General features: G+C 37.8%; 1 protein-coding gene and 1 pseudogene across 3 annotated transcripts in view; both read right to left on the bottom strand.

Annotated features, from left to right (window-relative positions):
* The window catches only part of CDK14 (cyclin dependent kinase 14), a 581,124-nt gene that overhangs the window by 534,576 nt on the left and 20,265 nt on the right, over window positions 1-26,283 (bottom strand). The gene's annotated exons all lie outside the window — the stretch shown is intronic.
* On the bottom strand, window positions 10,320-13,149 carry LOC101025945 (annotated as a pseudogene).

The raw sequence follows: 26,283 nt of genomic DNA, 5'->3' as shown, positions 1-26,283 counted from the left end.
ATAAACAACCTAAATGTTCACCAACTTTTAGAAACAGGTAAATATAGTACATCCATATGATGAACAGCACGCAACCTATAAACAGAATGAGTGGGATCTATATACGTGCTGATATAAAACACTCTTCAACATATACTGTTAAGAAGAAAAACAAAATACGCTCCACTAGTGTGGAGCCCAAGGTGGAGAAGAGATCTATAAGCAAAGAAAATGTCTGGAAGCAGTTTTTAAAATGATGTTCATAGTTACCTCTAAAAAGGGTAACCAGAGACTTGGGAGCAGGAGGAAAACTTCTTATTGTATGCTCTTTTGTATGATATGTATATATTATATTTTAATTTTTTAAGTAAGGGGGAAAGCTAAATGGGGAAAAAGAACAAGAGAAAAAAATAAAGGCATAAGTTATAGCTACTATTCAACTAATTTGTAAGCAGTCCATCAAAGGAACCAGGGTCTGGTTTTGGGCTTAGAATACTCACATGCATGCTCAACCATTAAAAATGACCTCCAGCAGGAAAAAAAAAAAAAAAAAAAAAAAACTGCTTCACACCGTCAGTATGCCTCTCACTAATTAAGGAACAAGAGCTTTCTCTTGCCATCTTAATGCAAACCACTAACTCAAAAACCGGAGGCTTCCATAAGATGAACATCCTCCTGCCTGCCCTTAAGCTTTGTGAATCAAGAAATATGATGGAACTACTGCCTTTCTTTGACTGTTCAGGCAAACAGTGGCAAGGTTAAAGAAATAAAAAGAAGTTGGCATTAATTTCACTAACTGGTGGGAGTTACCCAGAGCTCACAACTGCTGTCAAAAAGCTGGCTGCTCCTGCCCACGGACTCCACCCATAAATGTCAGTTATGATTTTCTTCTCCACTGACCAAACCCTTTCTGAGACTCAGTGAGCACTTCCCAGATCAGTGATCTGCTTAAAAGAAATCTACTAAGTGGCTGTTAATTATTCTCACTGTGTGTGACACAGAAGGGAAAATGAAGTAGGGCAACACACTTTCAACGCTCTTCTCTTTTTCTCTTTTGGCTAATATGCTAAAGATGGAAGATCTTTTGTATCTTGAAGTGGGCTTGCTTTAGCAACAGAAGTTAAAAGCTGTTTGGTTCATCTAACTATAAATAAATTATAACTGTCTAAAAACATTCATTTTAAGTGTTATCAACTATGTAGTAGGTCCTACTACTTTTAAAACACGGGTGACAGAGTGAGATCCCATCTCTAAAAAAAAAAAAGGAGGAAAATACCCGGGGTTTTTCTTATAAATTATTTAAGTGATGTTATCATTAGATTAAAGAAAAAAATGTCAAACAACTTCACCAACACCTTCACTCAGATGCTCAAATGTTTTCAATTCAAACCTGGCATATGTGTAGATTTTTAAAACTGCTTTTGAGTTACAGAAAAAAAAAAAAAAAGGATAAAACTAACCAGTCTCTTTAGAGGTTTTAAATCATTTTAAGTTTACTTAAACAGAAATCATTCCTTTAACAATTAAAAATAAGATTCATTTGTGGACTGAAACATTGTAAGCCAAGCATAGGCCCAAAGTCCATTTCTATAATCAAAATATTAATACCTGAAAAAAACTGAGGATGTATTTATGAAGAAAATATCAATTGGCCAAGGCCAGAATGTACAGAAAACCTTCCAACTATAATAATTTGTAAGAATATATATACAAATATAAACATGTTGAGAAGAACACATGTAACCCTTAATCTCCACATCTCTGTACAATGTAAATTCCATGAGACTGGAACTCTTATCCTTTCTGCCCTACAGAAATGCCTGCCGCATTTGGTGCTCACTAAAATAATAATAATAATAAAGCTTACTTTTATAGAGGCATCTATTTTATTTTCTTAGCGGTAAGATGTCTAAAATTCATAACCAGCTACCTTAAGGTTTTGTCTAATCTTCATGCAAAAAGAAAAGCCATATTCAACTTAATTTCTTGAAGTAACATATACTCTCATTACATTTTTAGTTCAATAAATTGTAATAAGTGTGCATGCTTATCAACATTTAAGTATGTTTTAAATTGAATAGGCCTATCGTGGCCAGTGCAGGAATCTAATGACCACTCTGGGCCGCACTTCCCAAACTGATGTCCATGGAACATTGCTACCCATGGTATCACCAGAGATGTCCCTAGGAAGGATTCTGAGAAACACGAAAGTAAAGGTAAACAGGTTTCTTCACTGTAGTATTTCACAGAGTCTTGAATATTAAATGCATATCCACTAAGTACGTTCCCAAACATATTTGTGCAGGAGTTTACACTCTTCTTGTGGTTGCCGTTGAGTCTCTTTTCCTCTAAAATATATAAATGAATTACATAGAGCTGTTAGGATCCACAGACTCACCTTCCCAGCACTGAGACCTGAGGGAAGTTACTTAATGATTAGACTAGCCATCAAGAAAATGGAGATAAAGATATGACTTAACTCATACCTGGCTTTAAGGGAATCCAAAATGGATATATGTTAGGTAATAAATAATTGTTTTGATTATTATCATTATGTCCGTTTTCATCTGCTCAGGCTGCAGTAATAAAATATCATGGACTGGTTGACTTCAACAACCGAAACTGATTTTCTTAGTTTTGGGGACTGGAAAGTCCAAGATCAAGGTCCAACAGGGTTTGGTTCCTGGTCAGGACCCTTTTCCTAGCTTGCAGATGTCTGCCTTCTTGCTATATACTCACACGGTGGAGGGGGAGAGAGAGTTCTCTGTTATCTCTTCAACATAAGGACATTAACCCAATTAGATCAGGGCCCTACTCTTATGATCTCATTTAATTTTAACTGCTTCCATAAAGGCCTTATCCACAAATACAGTCACATTGGAGGCTGGGGCTTCAATATATGAATTTTGAAGGGAGACACAATTCAGTCCATACCAATTCCCTTTCCATCTGATTTATATCCTTTCACTCCTTACTATCTACTATATTGCTAAAACAATAAAAATTGGAGGCAGGTGAGATGTGAACAGGTTTGTCAATTTACTGCTGCCACAGCACCTGTGGGGGCCCAGAGTAGGGTTGCTGGCTTGGCTCTTCAGATCAAGTGAATGAAGCCATTCTACCCCGAGAAGATGGTAAATAAAGAGAAGTTGTCATCTGGCTTCCTAACCCAGCCATCAAGTAAACACCACGCTGTATTATCATAAAGGGGTTCGACACAGAAAGAGCTTGGGCATGAGAAATAAGGGCCCCACATGTATTTTACAACTCTTCTCATACTTAGCAGGAAAACCACCTGAAGAAACAAGGTTTTGCTACTACTGGACCAGCTAAATCCATAATGCTATAAATTAAGAAATTTCCACATGGTGTATATCAAAATAAATCATCATAATCCCATGTGACCAGAATGTAAAAATATGATGAAAAATAAAATAAAAAGTCAAAGGACAGACTAAAAGGAAATATTTGTCTTAAAAGTGACGTTTAACATTACAATAAATATGTGTATGGAATGCAAACAACAGAGCATATTATCAAAAACAAAGAAAACAACCAAATGTACTAATGAATAAATTAGAAACACAAAAGAGCCGATAACTCTTCAGTCAAAGGGAACCTGTGGGAACTGCTTGCCCACATCATGGTGTTTGGAGGCTGTGTATGTAACTGCACTAGGAATGCCCTCTCTTTGTTCTCATCTTGCCTCCAGGCAAAGGCCTGCTCATCTTTTGAGCTGTACATACATATCACCTGCCCTCCTATGCTGGCCACATCCTCCAGGTACCTCCTCAAACACCTTTTTATACTTGAAGACTTCACGTTACCTACTGTAATTATTTTCCCCATGAGATGTGGAACTTTTCTGACTGCAAAACTAAGCCTTTCTCACTTTGCATCTCCAGTCTCTAGTATCTAGCACAAGTTCTGACACAGAGTGGGTATTCAGCACGAGGTCATTTAATAAATAACTTTCATCACTCTCAAGGCTGTAATAGGAAACAAATGGAGGTTTATAATAATGTACTTACTCAAAGAAATACACTTTTAAACGTTTACTATGGAACAAATTATATACTTAACAAAAAAGTAAAAAAAAAAAAAAGTAAATGATAAAAATTGTTTCAACCCTTCAGAACAGTAACATGGCAATACCTGTGTAAGAAATCTCAGCAATCCCAATTCATGCTAGGCACAGTGGCTCATGCCTGTAATCCCAGCACTTTCAGAGGCCAAGGCAGGCAGATCACTTGAGGCCAGGAGTTTGAGATCAGCCTGGCCAACATGGTGAAACCCTGTCTCTATAAAAAATCAATAAACAAAAATTTAATTTAAAAAAAACAGCAATCTATTCATTTTTTCTGGGTGTCAGTCAGAATTTTATCCAAAGAAAGCAGCAAAAGAAGAAAATTAGCAGGTATAGAAATTTGTATTTAAAACATCACAATCTGAGAAAGTATTTATATAGGAGGAAAATGAGCAAAGTATCCCACATCAACTTACTGAAATACTATGCAACCATTAAAACTGGTAATTTAAGACTGCATTTTTTAAAATGTTTAAGGTGATATGTGCAACAGTTCATCACACATGTATTTGAGAATGCAAAGTATGTCATTTCTGGCATATTGTAAACACAGACTTTTAAAAATGAAACTATTACATTATTTCTTTAAACAGCTTGAGGTATAATTTACATACTATACAATTCACTCATTTAAAGTGTACAATTCAATGGTAATATGGTTTGGCTCTGTGTCTCCACTCAAATCTTATCTTGTAGCTCCCATAATTCCCATGTGTTGTGGGAGGGAGTCAGTGGGACATGACTGAATCAGGGAGGTAAGTCTTTCCCTTGCTGTTCTTGTGATAGTAAGTCTCACGAGATCTGATGGTTTTAAAAATGGGAGTTTTCCTGCACAAGCTCTCTCTCTTGTCTGCCACCATGTGAGATGTGCCTTTCACCTTCTACCATGATTGTGAGGCCCCCCCAGCCATGTGGAACTGTAAGTCCATTAAACCTTTTTCTTTTGTAAATTGCCCAGTCTAGGGTATATCTTCATCAGCAGTGTGAAAATGAACTAATACAAATGGTTTTCAGTATATTTACAGAGATGTACCAAGCATCAACAAAATCCATTTTGGAATACTTTAATGATCTCAAAGAGAGCCATAGCTGTCAATCCCCCACCCTGTCCCATTATCTACTCCCCACCACCACTTCCACCTCGGCCCTAAGCAGCCATTAATCTACTTTCTGTCTCTATAGATTTACCTATTTTGGACATTTCATATAAACAGAATCATACAATATGTGCTCCTTTGTGACTAGCTTCTTTCATTTAGCACAATGTTATCAAAGTTCACTCACGTTGCAGCATCTATCAGTACTTCATTTCTTTTTATTAATGAATAACATTTCATTGTACAGATATGCTGCACTTTATCCATTCATCAGATGATAGACACTGGGATTGTTCCCACATTTTGGCTATTACGAACAATGCTGCTCTGTCCTTTCGTGCAAAAGTTTCTGCATTGACACACATTTTCATTTCTCTCTGGTATATACCTAGGAGTGGAATTACTGGATCATGTCATAATTCTATGTTTAACTACTTGAGGAACTACAGACTGTTTTCCAAAGCAGGTGAATCATTTTGCAGTCCCAGGGTATGAGAGTTCCAATTATTCACATCCTCACCAACATTTGCAATTACCTGTTGTTGTTGTTGTTTTATTCAGGCCATCCTAGGTAGCTCACCATGGTTTTGATTTTAATTTCCCTGTGAAGTGGTAGCTCATCATGGTTTTGATTTGAATTTCCCTGATGGCTAATAAAGTTCAGCACCTTTTCATATGTTTATTGGCCATTTGTATATCCTCTTTGAAGAAACATCTGTTCAGATCCTTTGCCAAGAATTTTAATTGGGTTGTCTTTTATTATTGAGTTGTAAGAGTTCTTTATATATTCTGGATACTAGTCCCTTATCAGGTATGTGATTTGTAAAATTTTTATTTCTCTGGATACATTTAAAAGAATAATATTAAGAAAGTGAAAAGACAAGCCTCTGTGGTTTGATCTCTTTGAGATCATCAGAGTGTTCTTGCCAAACATCCACAAAATCAATTTTAGAACACTCTGATGATCTCAAAGAGATCAAACCACAGAGGCTTGTCTTTTCACTTTCTTAATATTATTCTTTTAAATGTATCCAGAGAAACCTAAAGATCATATTTTATTCCCACCATAATCCATATAAAACATACATTAACAAGACTTTAAAAATTTACATTGTGTGCTTTCCTCCTTGAAATCATATTTCATTCCTCCTCTCCATCCGAATTTCAACCTAATGAAATAAATACATTAATGCTTAAAGTCTTTTACTGACTTACAAATACTCTATCATACTTCTCTGCAACATAAAATTTCATACATACTTTAAAATTTTTAAATGGCTTTGATTTCCTGTGACCACAAAACTCTGGGCTTTAGTATTTTTCTTCTAGATTAATTATAATTATTAATATTAAACAAAAAGCATGTTTATTGTGATAGTTATTAAATACAAGGAAAAAATCTCATTGGTAATGAATTGCTTAACAGGGTGAGAGATAGTTAAGAGTCTGAAGATTTGCCTGACATCAAAACTATAAACTAGTCCTTTGATGATCAGGACTTTGAAAACTTTGCTTGGGTCAATATACCGTGGTAAGATTACAGATGGAGGAGAGTGTTTTTTTCTAAAACAGAAAAGGATATGGCAGGCTGGTCTGAGTGCAGTGGTGTTTACAACTAATAGATTACAACCAATTACAGATTTCTTTGTTCCTTCTCCACTCCCACTGCTTTTGACTGCCATAAATAAATAAATAAATAAATAAATAAATAAATAAATAATAAAAGTAAAGGATATGGCAGAAGAAAAGGTAGGAGATACCCAAATCATGGGTGTGTTTTCAAGGGATATCAATTTTCAGAAAGAATACATCACAAGGTAAGGATCTGGATATCAACTCTCTTCTAACTTTTGAGGTGTACATACCTCTTGGAAAGTTTCCTTAAGTGTACAGGTTCCCCAAGCGGAAGACAGTTGCTGTGGAGCAGCAGTCCCCAACCTTTTTGACACCAAGGACCAGTTTCATGGAAGACAATTTTTCCACAAACGGGGGGCTGGAAGGGCGGAATTGGTTTTGGGATGATTCAACTGCAATACATTTATTGTGTACTTTTTTTCTATTATTATTACATCGTAATATGTAATAAAATAATTATACAACTCACCGTAATGTAGAATCAGTGGGAGCCCTGAGCTTGTTTCCTGCAACTAGACAGTCCCATCTGGGGATGTGTGACAGTGACAGATCACCAGGCATTAGATTCTCATAAATGGCATGTAACCCAGATCCCCTGTGTGCTCAGTTCACAGTAGTATTTGTGATCCTATGAAAATCTAATGCCCCCACTGGTCTGACAGGAGGTGGAGCTCAGGCAGTAATGCTTGTTCGCCCACTGCTCACCTTCGGCTGTGCGGCCCAGTTTCTAACAGGCCATGGTACCAGTCGGTGGCCCAGGGGTTGGGACTCCTGCTATAGAGGATCTTGGAGATGGTTGTGCTCCTTTCATTATGCATAATTCTTGTTATATTACAGAACGTCTCATTTGCTAACACTTCTTTCTATACAGGATAGAAGTGGTACCCTATGTAGAGAAAGGAGCTTACATTCTCTAATAAATATAATGAAACAGGGTGGGTCAAAGCAGTCAAGGCAAACTCAAATAACCAAGTAGGGCTGTATTAAGCACTTGATAAAAATACACCCAAATGCTGATTAATTTTATGTTCTTTCTACTTTTTACCCTAAAAGTTTGATGGCTTCCAATCACTTGCTACACTAGACAGTGATATATAAATAAGCCTAAAATAGTTACTTTTAAAATCAGACTTAAGCTTGACAAGAGCTCATGACTGGATTAACATTGCTTACAGTCATCTAAATGTCACTTTGACAAACTAAATGTTTGTCTTGATGACATCTTCCCCTAGGCATATGGCACTTCCATTAACTCCAGTGTTATCTTTGTTAGAAGCAGAAGAAGATGCTTCATTGTTTTCAGAATATTCATAATTTACAAGGCCTCTCTTAGGTCTTGATTTATAATTGCTCATAACATTAAAGAGAAAGATCTCTGCACAGATGCTAGCCAGTGTGTTTTTTTTTTTTTTAATTAGTATCGATTTCAAAGAACAAAGTGTTCTCTTTGGAACAAATAATTAACGACAATGATCTAAATTTTAGATTAAAATGTTACCTTATAAAGTATAACATTAAAAAATGATGTTACACTAAATTTTACAACAGCAATCTTGAGCGACTCTGAGAAACTTTGCAAATATGAAATCATGGAAGAATATAAATTCATAATAGTCATCAATTCCATCCAACAAGCATTTAATAAAAACTAATCTTGAATAAGACCCTGTGATAGAAACTGTGGAGAATAAACACAATTTAGCCCTTGAAAAGATTCTGATTGCCAACCTGGCACCAACAAATACACAAAGAATTTATAAGGGGACTCATTATTTAAATATTTATCTCCAAACTTAGTTGTCATAATTCAAAAATACTCTCTAGGAAACCAATCACTCATAAAATCAGCTTAGCACTTAAACAGTCCTCCCTGCCTGCCCTTACCACCAATGGCATTAAAATGCAAACAAATCAACTACAAATCTTGCAAAATAGACAGTATTCCATGAGACTGATGAAAGTAATTCTGGAAACCTGCTTAAATAACAGGACCACAAAAAATGAGGCTTTCAGGATCCTCTTCATAATTAATAACCAAAGAAGAAGAAAACTACAATTTTATAGATGCTTTAAAAGAGAATAAAATGTATATCAAATGTAAAAAAAATTGGAAAAATTAAAATGGACCCTCTTTATGATTATGCTTATGCAAAGGATAGTGTGTTGTTTTACCATATAAACTGTCAGAAAACTTATTCCCCAAAAAAACTTACTAAATTCATTTGTTTTTTCCTAATAATTAGCACATACTTGCAAATAAACACTGGGACAAACTTTCTTTTGATGATTATCCATTTGTTTTCTAAAAGACTCAATCCTAATCAAACTTTCTATGCATATTAACCATAAATTTTTGACCTTCGCTTTCTTTTGCTCTATAAACAGCAGTTTTATACAAATACAAAGTTTTATACCTTCATAGCTACTAGTCCAAAAAAGATACTTATTCAATTAAACATCTTTTAAAATATTTTAACAAAGTATAAATATATTCACAATATAATCTGCTGACTAAAGTCTCCAACAAAGTTTACAGTACCTACAACAGAACCTACGGATGCCTACAATAGTTTGTAGATTGCTTTAGTTTACAGTTACATCTATGCTTTAAGAAATACCATTAATACAAATGCATGATTTACAATATACCCGTTATAGCAAGAAAAAAAGAGATTTATAAAATAAAATGTCTTTTACGCATTCATTATGCCAAGTATTTAAATGATTACTGTCATTATGACATAAGAATAATGCTCTTTTAGTGATAACAGATAGATTTTGTTAGCTCAAGGACCACTGAACAGCCTGTAGGAAGTTCCAAAGTAAAATTTGCCTATCCTTTATGTAAAATAAATGAAACAGTAGCAATCTCTGTGTATTCCTTAAACATAAACTATGCTGATTCCATTTGTATTAATTGGGCCTTAAGTAAATAAATTGTTACAAATAAAAATAAACAAAATTTTGGAAACTAGTAAACACCACTGACCCAAGTTTGGTTTTAATTGTTTGCATATATCTAAGGAATTTTATCGTGAGGTACATATTAAAAATTAACAATTATTTCTAACTTATGCATAAGCCAAAATGTTCACTTTTACCATGGAAGCAAAATTTACTTCTGAAAATAGTCTACATAAATAATATATAAACATATAGAGTTTTGATACAGACTTACATCTTCTTATGTTCTATGAATCCAAATGCAAAAGTCTCCATACTTACGTAAATGAACACATTTTCATTAATTTGGAACATATTGATATTACATGACTATGTGCATACCTATGTACACTGTAAAACAATTTTTTTTTTTTTTTTTTTTTTTTTTTTTGAGACAGAGTCTTGCTTTGTAGCCCAGGCTGGAGTACAACAGCACAATCTCGGCTCAATACAACCTCCGCCTCCCAGATTCAAGCAATTCTCCTGACTCAGTCTCCCGGGTAGCTAAGACTACACAGGCATGCGCCACCACACCCAGCTAATTTTTGTATTTTTAGTAGAGATGGGGTTTTGTCATGTTGGCCAGGCTGGTCTCGAACTCCTGACCTCAGGTGATCTGCCGACCTCGGCTTCCCAAAGTGCTGGGATTACAGGTGTGAGTCACAGTGCCCAGCCTGTAAGATAAATTTTCACAGCGTTTCTAGTGACAACATACTTTCTAGCCCCAACTGCTGGAAAGAAAATAAAAAATATAAAAACTAACTTTCCTTTTTTAAAACAAGTAAAGCTTTTAAGTGGAAAAATAGAGCCAATACTCCTCATTACAACATGGACTGGGCACTAAAAGGTTCAGAGTCAAAAATGTCTTCATTCCGCAATATAATAAAAGATATAAGAGCATTCTCTCTAGTCTGGAAGTCAGATTATCTTTACTGTTTTGTCTTAAAAACTGCTTTCCAGGGTACAAGATAGCCATGCTAGTTAAATTCCTTCTACTGCCCACTTTACACCTGATGTAACCATATAGGTTGGCATCTTGCAGTACCACACCCATGATAACCACTGCCAATCACTTTACTCCAAAAAAGAAAAGGGCACTAAAGGCAATTACCACCCACAGCACTGAACAGGCAATAAATACCAAAAGATTCTTGATTCAGCCTCTGAGACAGTTTTGTTATCTTGAGGGGATGCCTTCCTGGACTCCCAATGGCTCTTCCTGGACACTCAGTGGTTCTTTTCATCTTCATCAGTATGATTCCACCAATGCAGGCCCACCATTAGCCTACCTGTGACAGTCTTCACTCCCCCAAATCACATGGCAACAAGAGAACTGTCACCATCTAGGCAGTAAAACTGCTGCTGAGCAATTCACAGAGAAGATGGATTATAACTGCATGGACTCAAAAGAGCAAACAGAAAAATTACGCTATTGGGTGTCTGATTTTTTTTTTTTTTTTTTTTTTGGTCTATTGTTTTTAATCCCCTATTCTGAGAAGCATTTTTGGTCTATTCAGTTGTCTTCTCTTCTGCATTGAAGGGTGAAACATCTTCCGTGTCATCATTACTGTCCTGTTGCAACATGGCAGCCATGCACTAGCCCCTTGATCTTTATCTTAAATGGATTCACCTTCAGTGACCTTTTTCCAGTGCCATTTACCCTTGAGTTTCCTGTATCTTTCTAGTTACAATTAATGAGCAACATTCTAGCCAGATCTAGGCAGACTAAAATCATGTGCTTGAAGGGACTTTCTGCTGTGAAACCTGGTAACCCAGTCCCTGAGAGCCCTTCTTAGCACCAACTGTGTACACTGTGCACTACTCTTTTGCCTTTGAGCTTTGTGGTCCACTCCAAGCCAATTGCTGAACAAGACACAAAAGTGTCCCCAGTCTATAAGTCTTCATGGGTTTGATTGTTAATCACTCAGAAACAGATAAACATGGAACTGTTAAAAAAAAATCCTTACAAGACTGGCCCCTAGTCTAAGGATCTTAACTGTTTCCCAGAAAGGTAAAACATACTCTGCTTTTATTCACTTATTAATACTACCCTCCACTACCACAATTCCCCACTCTACTTCATACCTTATCATTAGCCAAATCCCTTCCTCCAAGGTGGTCTGCTCTCCCTAAATGAAAATGCAAGTGAAGCAGAACAGTGGGTGTCAGGTGGACAGTTTGCCTTTCTGAGGAGCCACGGGTAAGAGTCACCATGTAAGCAAGGCATTTGCCACATGTCCAGTCATTCATGAAACATCTGCTGTGACTTATCACATCATGACTTACCTTATCAGTGATAATGCAGATCAACCAACAAATTCAGAAAAGTTATGTGAGCAGTTTAGAGAAATAAACCAAGACCAGAAGGCAGAAATCTTTGATTCCATGCTGTTTCCATGAGAAAGGGGTGTTCTTAATCCTATCAGAGTAGCACCACCTTTTGATAGCAAATGTTTGTAATCTACCGGGATAGTATGTACACAGAGAAAGAAAAACAATATAAAGTCCAAAATGTAATATAAAAAGAAAATAAAAGAGATTAACTTTTATTGTCTTTCATATGTGTGATTTAGATACACAGACACACACACCCCAAGATGTAAATACTCAGAGATAACACCACCAAATGATGTAATGATGTAGTAAGATGCTTGCAACCACTTTTAATGGGTAAATTTGGATTTTAAAAAAGAAACGTTCACCTGAATATTCTCAACAATTTTTATTGTATAAATTAGCATAAGGGCTAAATTTGTATGCACACACACACATATATATACATAACCATCATATTTCCTATAAACATGTATTAGTGCGGGTGTATATATAATAATTCAAATACCACAAACATCACTGCTACTACGGATGGGATTTCACAGAATGGCAGACGTTACTTTGTAATGTTGCTAATAAGTCAAAGTACAACTTTTGAAGTACTCAGCAGCTGCATTTCTGAAAATTTCAGAATACAGTCATGCGTTGCATAACGACATTTCAGGCAACAAATACTTCATGTATAATTCTGGTCCCATAAGAGTATAGAATCATATTTTTACTATACCTTTCCTATGTTTAGATACACAAGTATTTACCATTGTGTTACAACTACCTACAGTAACATACTATACAGGCAGCCCTGGAACAATCGGCTATACCATATAGCTTAGGTGTGCAACAGGCTATACCATCGAGGTGTGTATAAATATACTCTATGACGTCTGTACAACAACAAAGCTGCCTCATGACACATTTCTCAGAATGTGCCCCCATGACTAGTGATGTATGACTGTATGTATATTAAAACTGGACATACATACATATAATTGTCTTTAAATGTTAAATGGAGTGGGATTTTGTTTTGTTTTTTCTGTTTCTGTGTGTGGTTTTTTGTTTTTGTTTTTTTTGGGGTTTTTTTGAGACAGTCTCATTCTGTTGCCCAGGCTGGAGTGCAATAGCGCTATCTTGGCTCACTGCAATCTCTGCCTCCCAGGCTTAAGTGATTCCCATGCCTCATCCTCCCAAGTAGATGTGATTACAGGCGCACGCCACCACGCCAGGCTAATTTTTGTATTTTTAAAAGAAATGGGGTTTCACCATGTTAGCCAAGCAGGTCTCCAACTCCTGGCCTCAAGTGATGCACCCACCTTGGCCTCCCAAAGTCCTGAGATTACTGGTGTGAGTCACTGCACCCAGCTGAGTTAGGTTTTTGGTTCAGGTAATTACAAACAGGTTTTTCATTAACTGAATCTCCAACAGGGACATTCAAAGATTTTGCAAAATGCATCAAATAAGCATTCACTTAGTTAGCTGTTGTGTACACTACAGAATGTCTAGCACCCTTTAACCCCTGCCCACCAAACACCAGTAGCACACTTCATTCTTTGGGACAACCAGTTAGTTCCCATCAATTTCCAAAACACTCCATTAGGGGGCAGTACCACTCCTACTGAGACCCACTGAATAAAGCCATCCTAAAAGTATTGAATAGGGACGGACAGACACCAGACCCAGTGCTATTGAGACACGAGCGACAAAGTGATTAAAAATACAGAGCGAGAGCTTAGAGCACAGTGGGGAAAGTGACATTAAACAACTGTCCATGTAATTATATCAATACAAAATACTATAAATGTCATGAAGGAAAGCTATAAACTGCTGATTTAGATGGTGGGGTGGCATCAGACTTGAGGAGTTTGTGAACTACTAAAATTCTTTTATTAACTTGGAGACGTAAGTAGGGTTAGCGCTGTATAATTCTGTCATGAAAGGTCATTTAAAAATATTAATAATAACTAGCATTTGTAATCACCGCAGTAGCAAGAAGGCAGTAATGAAATCATCTCTGAATTTTTAAAAATATATAAAACAAAAAAGTATTTTTAGCTTGGTGGAAAACCTCACTACATTTTTTTAAACGTCTTTGCTGCAGGTTGGGATAAGACAGCAGCATTTTGCTATCATATACTAGATCTATATGTGATCTCTGGACCAGAGGCATCAACATGACCTGAGAGTCTGTGAAAAATGCAAACTTTCAGGCCTCATCTCAGACCTACTGCATCAAATCAATCTCTCTCTCCCTCCCCCTCTCTCTCTCTTTCTCCTTAAGAGTCAGGGTCTCACTCTGTCAGCAAGGCTGGAGTGCAGTGGTGGTGGTCATAACTCACTGCAGCCTGAAACATCTGGACTCAAATGATTCTCCCGTCTTGAGTCTCCTGAGTAATTGGGACTACAGGCATGCAATCCCATGCCTGTCTAAGTTGTTTTTTGTAATACATATATTTTTAGAGACAGGGTATCTCACTACGTTGCCTAGGCTGGTCTCAAACTCCTGGCCTCTACTGATCCTCCTACTTCAACCTCCCCAGTCACTGGAATTACAGGCACGAGCCACCATGCCTGGCCCAGGTGATTCACATCCACATTAAAGTTTGAGAAGGACTGTGGCAGAATAGATCATATGAACCCTCAATGGCTAAAATTCAGTCATAGCCATATACATTTAAGAATCAGTAATGGCCTTTAACACTTGAAAGTGATTGAGGACTCCTGGAAAAATCAGGGGCAAAAAATGAGACAGAAAGCAGACAAGCTGCTATAACAAAAGTATCTTCAGGTGGGAAGGAAAGCAAACAAGCTAGAATCCTAAAAAGTCATCTTTCTGACCAGGCACGGTGGCTTACACTTGTAATCCCAACACTTTGGGAGGATAAGGCAGGTAGATCACTTGAGTCCAGGAGTTCAAGACCAACCTGGGCAACACAGCAGAACCCCATGTCTACAAAAATATTAAAAATTGCCAGGCATAGTGGCACACACCTGTGGTCCCAACTACTCGGGAGGCCAAGGTGGGAGGATCACTTGAGTCTGGGAGTCAAGGCTGTAGTGAGCCATGATTGCACCACTGTACTCTGGACTAGTAGAGCAAGACCCTGTCTCAAAAAATAATAATAATTGAGAAGAAAAAAAAAAATGAAGTGCTAATCACAAACAAAAAGCATTGACAGCTTTGCAGTAGATTTTAGGAGCATACAACTGAGTTGCACGGCTCCTATGTGGGAGAATGCCTCCATGGATTTTGCTAAATGTTGAGTCTTGTCCTGACTGCTACTCCTGCCATAAGACAAAGCAATTTTTATCAGTATTGGTCAATAATTCGGCCTGCTATTTAGGTGCTACAGTTGAATTCACGTTTTGAGATCATTAATCCCACAATTTGTTCTTCTAACAAAGGAAATCTCTCTAGAAATGTGTTAATTATGAGCAAAGACATGAGGCCAGATTCATGTCTCTTTTCTAGGCCACTTTGATGGGAAAATAATTGCCAGTACAACACAATGCCTTTTATGGTAAGAAGAAAAGTTACAGTAAAGATCTGTGCTAGCCAGGCACAGTGGCTCATACCTGTAATCCCAGCACTTTGGGAGGCCAAAACAGGATTGCTTGAGCCCAGGAGTTTGAGTCCAGCCTGGGAGACACAGTGAGACCTCTGTCTCTACAAAAAATGTTTAAAACTTAGCCAGGTGTGGTGGCATGCACCTGTAATCACAGCTACTTGGGAGGCTGAGGTGGGAAAATCACTTGAGCTTGGGAGGGTGAGGCTACAGTGAACCGTGATTGTACCACTGCACACCAACCTGGGCAAAAAAGGAAACACTGTCAAAAAAAAAAAAAAATCTGTGCTGACCAATAAAGTAGCCACTAGCCACATGTGGCTAATGAGCCCCTGAAATGTGGCTAGTCTAAACTGAGATATATAATAAAGTACACAAGCAGATTTTTAAAGCAATACAAAAAGAGTAAAATATCTCAATAATAATTTTTATGTCCAAATTATATTTTTTATAAAAGTAAAGTATATTTTTGATAAATTTATTTTTAATAAAAGTAAAGTCATCTGGTTCTTTTACTTTTTTTTTTTTTTTTTTTGTAGAGACGAGGTCTCACTATATTGCCCAGACTGGTCTCCAACTCCTGGCCTCAAGCCATCCTCCCACCTTAGCCTCTGAAAGACCTAGGATTACAGGGCTGAGCCACAACACCCGGCTTCTTTAACTTTTTTAACGTAACTACAAGAAAAATTTTAATGACATGAAGTTTGCATTATGTATCTACTGAACAGTGCTGGTCAAGAAGCTCATTAGAATTATACATGCAGCAATCTTCAGTTTAGATTACAATCTATAAATTATAGAAATTACAGATAATCTACAGATAATCCTAGAGAGTAACTGCAGAAAACATGAATTTTGGAGGTAGCCAAACAAAATGAGGTGCTTGGCAGTATTGATCTTTTCATTTTAACAGCAGCTGAGTAAGAGAGCCCTTTCAGAAATGTCTGCCTAAGGGTCTCTAAATTTATACCCAAAGAAGAGAGAAACATCAAGTATTTAATAAAAATAGCACTGGGGGAGGAACTGATAAAAACTGAAGAGCAATCACAGTGATGACCAGTTCTCTCACAGCCTAGGAATGTAGGGGTGGAAAAGATAAACAAATTCCACTGACAAAAGCCAATAATTTCCTGGTCTAAGGCATTTAAACAACTAAACCTTCCCACCTCTAAGTAAATGGGAAAGTAAAACCACAATCCCAATAGTTGCCTCAGATCAAGAACGGCGCTACCAGTGGAAGTCACAGAAAGACTGTATTGGTTTGCAGAGGTGTAACTACAAATTAAAATTAACTCATAGTTCTTCCATAGTACAAAGAAAAAACAGAAAAGCTCCCATGGGATTAAAAAGTGGATTCAGAAATCATTGTTTAAATAGCAAGACCTCCACACACAGTGTTAAAACATCTCCAATAACGGAAAATGGTGCTGGGTCAGATTTAGTTTGGGAATAAGACTACGAGTATGAAGCAAAGTAGCTAAAGCCATCTCCAATCTAGGCAGATTCCTCTCATTCCTGGCCCCGGGAACAATCCCATCACTTAGGAAATCTGGACCTCTGCCAGCCTGCTGCTTCTGTAGCCTGCTGGGGGATGGGTGAGGAGGGTGGAAATGTCTAGGCAGCTGGCTTTTATCACAAAGCCTTCTCTCTTAGAAAGGCCTATAATGAATTTCCTAGACATGATATAACGCAATATTTTAAGTGATTAATAGTGCAAAAATATTACATTTTAAAATACTACATTAAAAAATGAATGTCCAAGGTGTAAGAGATCAATAGTTACATGAATTAAATGTGATGCAAATATTAAAATAATTGTATTTTAGTGGTTTTTGAATTGCTTTCATTAGGCTTAACCTCAAAACATCTAAATAAGGGAGGAAGAAACTAGTCTACTGAAAGCTTAATGTATGTGGCAAGTACCACCCTAACTTATTCCACTTAAAAATAACTTCTTTTAGAGACAGAGTCTCCCTATGTTGCCCCGGCTGGAGGGCAGTGAAGCCAGTGCAGCTCACTTTAGCCTTGCACTCAAACCATCCTCCTGCCTCAGCCTCCTGAGGAGCTAGGACAACAGGCGTGTGTCACCACACCTGGCCAGGTTTTTTTTATTTTTTAGAACTGGGGTCTTGTTGTATTGCCCAGACTTCTCTCAAGCAATCCTCCTTCCTCGATCTCCCAAAGCACTGAGATTATGAGCCACTGTGCCCAGACACAATTAACTTTTAGTAGAGAATTTACTATGAGCCATTCACTGTTTTAAATGTTTTACATGTTTGGAAACTGTGGTGATCCTATCAATCCTATGAGCTAAGTATTATTAGAATCCTCCTGTTTGAGATGAGGAAGCTGAGGCATGGAGATGTTAAGTATCACACAGCCAAGGCGTGCTGGAGCCTGGCTATGACTGACTACAGGTTTATGACACCGGGCAGCTTGTTCCAGCATCCTGACTTATCGCCTTATAATATATGAGACTGCCTCACAGCCTTCACTCACAGATGAGGACGCTGAAGCTCAGGGAGATTAAGCAACTGTCTGTTCATGGTAACAAAGCTACTAAGTGGTGGGGCAGAGTTTCAAATCCATATCTAATGCTAAATCCTTCTCATAAGCAGCTTCCTGTTATCACCAAACCTCTGCTCCAGTTTGTAATGCTGTCAGAAATATCTCATTTTCTCCTATTTTCAGGGGGATGGTTGCTAGCCACTTCTCTCTTTCCTCTTAGCCAAACTGCCAATACTGCCTCCACAGTTTGAGCTGTTGGCTCTTGAGGCACCTAAAGAATACAAAATAGGATTTATGTTTTTCACTGCTATGTAAAATTAAGCATTCGGGTCCATAAATCTAGAACACAGAAAGAACATAGAGAACAAAATGCGTTTGTCTGAATAGATAAATTATAAAGTGACTCATTATTTGTCATTAATCTTATGAAGTAGAATAAATAACTACCTTTTTGAAATCCATATCACTAGTGTTTCTAGGTCACATACCTCCCCTAATCTGATGCTGAATGCAATGTCCTTAAATCCTGACCTTTTCAGGAGAAGCAGAATAAGGGGAGGGTGAGAGGGCATGAAACCTGAGTCCCAGACAAAGCTCCACTGTGAGAACAGAAGACTGTGGCCTGGGGAACAGCACTTACCTTCCCTGAGTACAATTTCCACCTCTACAAAACAGATGAAACTATATGTCCACTCCTTCACAGGGCTGTTTTGTTGCAAAAATTCACTGAAATACCATATGAAACTGTTTTGTAAACTATGAAGCCTTATAAAATATGTTATAAATATGCAGTGACACTCCTGCCTAATCTTAGCAAGCATGAGAAGGGGTTTCAGGGCTTCTGATGATGACAAAGAGGAAGACAGCAGTCTGTGCCTCTAATCCCACACACCCAGTAACCCAACCTTCCAGATGAAATCTTCACTGGACTTTCAGGTTCAGGAGCTGTGTCTTAAAACAACAGTGAGAGATAATAAGCACTGATTTAAATAAAAGGCTTGAAAACTCCAGGAAGGCATGATCACCACTGTAACTGCCATCCTAATCAAATCTCTGAGGGATGGCTCAGGATGCTCAAGGGGAAAGTTAATTGCTAGACTTTCTGATCAAGTGTGAGATGGTGAAAATTTTACCTTAAAATCACTGAAAAATAAACTGATATTCACAATACTTACATATTCTACTTTTTAATAAATTGAAAAAGAAAACTTAAAAAAAAAAACCTAATACCTTAAAATCTAATATTCAGAACACTTTAGGTTTTCCTTTTCAGTTGTGCTTTTTTTCCCTTCCGTCTTTCCCACTATTGCCATGCCAGTCTCCCAGTCTGCCATCAACCTTGCCAAAGAGATGCATATATACAGAGAAAAGCCCTTTAAAGAAAGCAAAATAACTAAAGATCTCCAAATTCAACTAAGGAAACAGCTGCCCATCTCTTAAAATAAAAGATGTCTAATTATTGGTATTCATGTGGTCAGCCTACACCCTCAGAAGGGCACAGATCCACTCTTTCAGTCACAGCAGAAATCCTTTTAAGCCATTTGACATCCTGCACTGTGCAGTTTTAGACCTACACATATGTCTGGGTTAGAGGAAAAACACATGATCACAAACTCTAGAAAGAAAAAAGATTACGGAAGACAAAGACAACAAAAATTTTAAAATAAATAAAAATAATTTTTAAAATATATATATATATTTAAAAAAATACGAGAAAGCCAGAGAGCTGACAAATGGCATGCTATTACATTAATAATGGAAACTATGAATATTCATTACACAATTGCCATAAATAGAAGGAAGGAAAACCAGAGAGTGCAGATGGAGCAAAATCTCAGAGTGCTAAAAAAAAGAAAGAAAACACATGCAGTCTCAGACAATACTTTTTAAGTAGGGTCCCTGGGTAGAAACTTTGATCTAAGATAAGATGGGACAGTAAAGAAGGAATTTCCTTACACAAAGTAAATAAAGAGCATAAACTACCCAGAATGACAGGAAGAGCTCTCAGTAAAAACACAGTCAGGGCAGTCTTTACTTAGGATGTTTGGAAAAAGGATAATCAAGCTCCCAAATCACGAGTAAGGTTAGTAGGTATTGCTTCACCTTCCCACACTCCCACTACCCACTTAGAGAAGGGACCACCCCAGATAAAAATCCAACGCACTAATGTGCAATCTCAAATGTTCGTCATTTTTATATATCTTGGGAATGAAAAAGAAAACCAAAAATATGAATAGGATTAACCTCAAAACATGTGCTCTGGGATCACAACTTTTATACCCAATTGAATGCTGAGGACTTCAGGGAAAGATCACTGCACTAGATTGACAGTTTTTCTATTAACAAAGGTTTCAAGAAAAGTACAGAAAACTCCTAAGCTCAAGATGATAATGCATACATTTACTAAGCAAAAATATTACCACACAGTCATTTATTTTTTAAAATGTGCACAGAAGATTCCAAATTGTAGTTTCCAAACAAACAACAGGGACAAAAAGATGCAGGCGCTAAATTATTGACAACACTCAACATCTGACCTGTACTTTTTAATTAGATAAGAAAGACTCCAACTCCTTAAAGCAAATGCTGCAGGATTAATAGTAAGTACCTACTCTAAGCAGGAAAACCCATTTGCTTGCAGCACTTCCATTGTACTTCATTTCTCAATTAGTCCCACAGCCTAGGGCTACCCTAATACACTTTTAGCATTAATTTGCAACTTAGAAGTTATACAATTCTAGTAAATGTAACCCAATCATCACCAAATGCAAGAAACTTTCAATGTTCCCTTTGAAAGGCCAACAATCCAGCAGGTCTCTCCAGCTGCTACTTAAGCTGGTATGAGGGCCCTGTCTGGGTCATCACCACTTCTGGAGTTTCACTAGCCCTGTGACCCTGTGCTAGTTGCTTAACTTCTCTAAACTTCCGTTTCCCCATCTGTAAAAACAGAAATAATAGTGCCAACATTACCGGGAAAATTAAATAAGGTCCCTCCAGAAAAAAACATTTAAGATAAATCCCATCCCCATGAATAAACAGTTGGTGAATTCCTATGGCGAAGGGAAGGGGAGGGGAGGGGAGGGGAGGGAGGAAAGGAAGGGGAGGGGAATGGGAAGGGGAAGGGGAGGGGAAAGGGAAAGGGAGGGGAAGGGGAAGGGGAAGGGGAAGGGAGGACTGAATTATGACAACAAATTCACCTAAAAGACTCCAAAAGTATTATCTGTTTATTCTCTGAAGCAACTTTTATTCAGCATCTACTAGGTGCAAAGGACTGTTCTGAATGAATGAGATTTAGAGAGAGGTAGAAATGCTGTTTCTGCCCTCAGGAACCTTACACAGTCTTGTAGGGGGAATAGAGTATTTTAAGGATGTGAACATCTGCTCAGACAACAGGTCCCAAGACTTATGATAAGTGTCTACAGTGGAGAAAATGTACCAGTTATTCAACACATGAACACACGACACATGGAGTAGAGACAAAGGGGCTTCCCCTGCCAGACAATAAACACGTGCCATTACAAAAGCAGGCAAACAAGAAAGGGAACCAAGTAGAATCAGGAGAACCTCTGGGGAGGCACCAACCCAAAAATGAGGAGGTACAGGAAAATTCTCCCTCCCTCCATATCTGGGGTAATCATCATAGACCTTCTGGAAAGCCTGTGACCAGATGCACACTGTACATGTGACATATGTGAACACTGTTTCATTCTAAAACATGAGTTAGTAGTGCTCACATATGCAGAGCCCCTGACTGTCTTGTGGGATGCAAAATCCCATCCAACAAAAACCACCTGGCATACAAACCCCACCAGTGGGCATTCCCTTCTGCCAGATCCACTAACATGTGGTCATGGCAAGGCCACTGTGATGGGCAGAAGTGGGGCAACAACAGGAGGAAGCCTAAATTTGGACTTTACAGACTCAGTTTCCCCCTCTTTAAAATGTGGAGGTTCCTAAAATTAGATTGCTGGTGTTCCCATCATAAAGCCAGGAGGCTTCATGTGCCCCACAGCTTGTGCCCACAGATGTGAGGACTTGTGTGGAGGATGGCCCAAATGTCACGTGCAGTACCACGCTGCATGTGCCGATGCTTTGCGGGGCACAGCCCAGCTCTATGAAACAGTGGTGCCTGCTCTGTGCCAAGACCCTTTACAGGAATTACAAGCATTATCTTATTAGTTTTTATGATTTTGCCAGGCGGAGATGGTTACCTCTGTTGTACAGATAAGGAAAAGGAGACTACTAGGCGGCCTCACACAGATTATTAACGTGGACATGGTGACAAGCTGGAAGATGGGTGGAGGAGATTCCAGCGCTCTTGCACTTTCCACCCACACCCAGATTCTGAGGTTGTTCAGGCGGAGAAGCGTCACTCACTGCAGTCTGGAGAGCACAGAGTTTCAGCTAGAAACAGCATTGTCACTGCCCCTGACATGCCAGTGCCAATCAATCGATCCACCAAAAAGAAAAGAAAACTCAAAGAAAAATACCCAGCCCAGTCAACGGAGTAAATTAGACAATTAATTTGATAAGCTAATAATCTGTTGAGTTAATAATTCCTGTGGCTTGTCTGTGCCTTGCTGATCCTTGAAGTGGCAGATGTCCCACTCAAAGTTCACAGATATTTCTCAGGCTGCCAACTAGACAAAAATACTACACACTGATACATCATCCTGTAGGATATACATTACAGAAACATTTAATATACATACTTACAACAGCAAGGGGATGTCAACTGGATCATGAATAGTCATACTCCTCTCTGTTTTTGTTGTTGTTGTTTCAAAAGTCTTGCTCTGTCACCCAGGCTGGAGTGCAGTGTCACAGTCTCTGCTCACTGCAACCTCTGTCTCCCGGGTTCAAGCAATTCTCCTGCTTCAGCCTCCCAAGTAGCTGGGGCTACGGGCTTGGGCCCCCACACTGGCTAATTTTTGTATTTTTAGTAGAGACAGGGTTCCACCATGTTGGCCAGGCTGATCTCAAACTCCCGGCCTCAAGCAATGCACCCACCTCGTCCTTCCAAAATGCTGGGATTACAGGTGTGAGCCACCGCACCCAGTTCTTTTTTTCCTTCAGTATCAATTTTTACATTCCCCAAAACAGCCTTCAAATAACTAAACATAATGGTCAAATCTCTCACATGGCAAGCTTTAAAAAACTAACAGAAATTACTATACAATGTACCTGAAGACCGTGGTTATTAAATATTTAGAGAAGTTAAAGTAATCAGTATTTTATGTTCATTAAAATTTTTAATAGTGAAGAAATACCCATCTGAGGCCTAAAGAAAAATAACAGCTTTCATCTAGAAAGTTACAGGTATCAAGAGACAAAAAAACTGTTAAAATCATTTTATGGAATACTGGAAAGAGATTTTCAAATGTAATCTTTGAGTTTTCAGGCTGCATCTTTTATTTAAATGTCCAGTTTCCTGAAACCCCTGCATATGTGTCAACTGTGTTATTTGAAATGGGTTTAAAAGCACTAGAGATGTTAAATATCATTCAATCAACATTGTGCAGTAGACACAGAAAAACAGGGAAAAATTGCCTTAGCTTTATTTCTTTCCCTTCCTTTACTCTCAACATAAATGTAATATTGAAGTGACAGAAATAGATGTTCCAACTGGGATCCACACGTCACACTCACTACCACCAGTCTGAGAGGTGAAATACCCAATGGAGGTAGAAACTAGTTAGAGGCTCTCAAATGTATGTTAAACGCTTCCCAAACAAACAGTGGGAAGGGCTGGCAAATACATTCATTTAAAAAGTAAATATTAACTTAATGAGCTTGGTGACCGGAAAACTGATTCTGCTCTCTTGAGATTTTTACTTCCCTGCTCCTTCTCATCAAAAAGCAAAAGAAAAAGACACAATAAGACACAAATTCTCCTACTTCTGAGTCCAAATGGGATCAGAAAGGATCTTAAATCACTCTTTCTGTATGTGTCCTCAAATCTCTCCAACTCAACTGATGGTAAAAAGGGAAGATAAAGTAAATCAAACAATGTAAATACTGGCAGAACTAGTCCATTAAATGTAGTGGGGAGCATCAGAAAGGCCAAGTCTTTTTTTAGGAGCCATAATTCTGTGCTCTAATAGCAGAACACGGCCAATCATTATAAAACATCTCTTAACTCCTGCCTGAGACTTCCCCATTCTTCTTCCCTTGCCTGCACCAGTCGCACATCAGAAAAGTATTATGTCTGGCACAAAGATGGCAAAGGCAACCAAAAGGTCATTCACTGGACCCAGAGCCTGGGTCATGAGAGGGTTCAGGGCAAGGTGGAGCCCAGTGGCTGGCAACTAAACCACCAAAAGCAAAGTATTTTCAGAAAGAACAAAGAAAAGGGAAAGAAGAAAATGCAATGATACTGGAAGCACAGAAGAAAATCCAGTGAATTGGAAGCATTTTATGTTTATGTAAAGGAAAAGGAGAGAAAGAAAGAAAAAAATTGGTCTATCCCTTTTCTTAGCACTCACTCTACCAATTAAAACGAATCCAAAGTATTGAGTGTTTCTCCCTATACCCACCTAAAGTCTTCATCTTTCTAAGATGTAAATATTAAAAACCTGTTTCCTCTATACTTTTAATCTTCACAAAGATTTTAGCTGTCATAATATGAATTAAAAATGAAGCTAGAATGGCTTCACATGTACAAGCTAATAATCCAAGTGTATATATTCAGGACTCGAAGAAAATGAATGAATTTATTATCTGACATTTTCTGTTCGATATTAACCATTTGCCTCATTCAATGAAGGCAATTTACACCCATTGAAAGATGTTCTGACACTTTTTTTGGAACATGCTAGTAAAAACACAGCAGTTTTCTCATCATGCCTTCCAGCTCAAACCAGTCTGCCTATCACAAGGTGGTCCATGGTACCTCAACCAACAGTTAACCTTCCATAATCTTCATGGACTACAGAGCCCTCACGTTTAGCAGGAAATTTTTACTAAACAAATTACTACCAGAAGGATCAAGTTTACATCTCACCAAACAATCCACCACCCACTCCCCACGTAAATCCAGATAAAAATGGCAATACAAGCTTAGTTTTAATGTAACCTTGAAACTGAAATCTAAAACGTAAAGAGTAATTCAGCAGAGAAACCCCCTTGATTTCACAACAACAAATCAACCATGCGACATTATTTAGTAACAATGATTTAATCTCCCCGGGTCTCAGTTTCCTCTCTGTAAAATGCGTGTAACTCGGTTCAAAAATGGCATAGATCTACAGCAGGAATCTTTAAGGTTCACTTACTCTTAGGCCTTTTTTAGGAAAAACCATTCATCTGCTAGAATTACTACCAAAATCAGTTGTTTCTTTGTGAGAACTTTGTTTTCCCAACCATATGCTGCGCCTGTAGTAGTAGCGCCTAGATGTTATTTCGCCCTTTTCTCCCTTCTCCTGGGAGGCAGCCCAGTTACACACATACACTTTGGATGCAGAGAGACTACGTTAGAATACTAGATTAAACCACCTTCTAGCTGAGGGACTCTGAGCAAGTCACAATTTCAATAAACCCCAATTTCCCCATTATCCATTTGTTGCATTTCCTTTTTTTCAAATGTTTTCCCCACGCAGAGGGGATACTTACAATCTTACAAAACTGAGAGCATACACTACATACAATGGCTGTTTCACTGTAAAATAGCAATTTTTATTTTATACATGTTCTGCCATGAACATAATTACTTTTCTTAATAGCAAATATTAAACTTACTCAATGAAACACATAATTGTGATAAGAGGTAAGGTTTTGAAGCTGAAAAAAGTCCACCATTGAGTTTAATATGCCTAACCATCTTGCCTGAAAAAAAATAATCAAAACGGAGGAAAATGTGTGTATAGATATACATGTACACACACACACACGTATATATATATATATCTCATCATCATACATATATATATGTATGATGATGATATAAGGGAACTAAAGGGAATGCTGAAGATCATCAAAGTGAGTCATCCAAAACTGTGGTCATCCAATTAATGTGACTTTTACGGGTTTTTAATCTTTTTTATCTTCTAATAACTACATAGAAATTAGTGCAATGCACACTGTACAATTTGCATTGTATCTTGCAAGTACACATTTTTTTTTTCCTTTCATGACTAAAACA

This window comes from Papio anubis, chromosome 4 (genome assembly GCF_008728515.1).
Source record: "Papio anubis isolate 15944 chromosome 4, Panubis1.0, whole genome shotgun sequence".
Taxonomy (NCBI): domain Eukaryota; kingdom Metazoa; phylum Chordata; class Mammalia; order Primates; family Cercopithecidae; genus Papio; species Papio anubis.
This window is presented reverse-complemented; position numbering and strand designations above follow the sequence as displayed.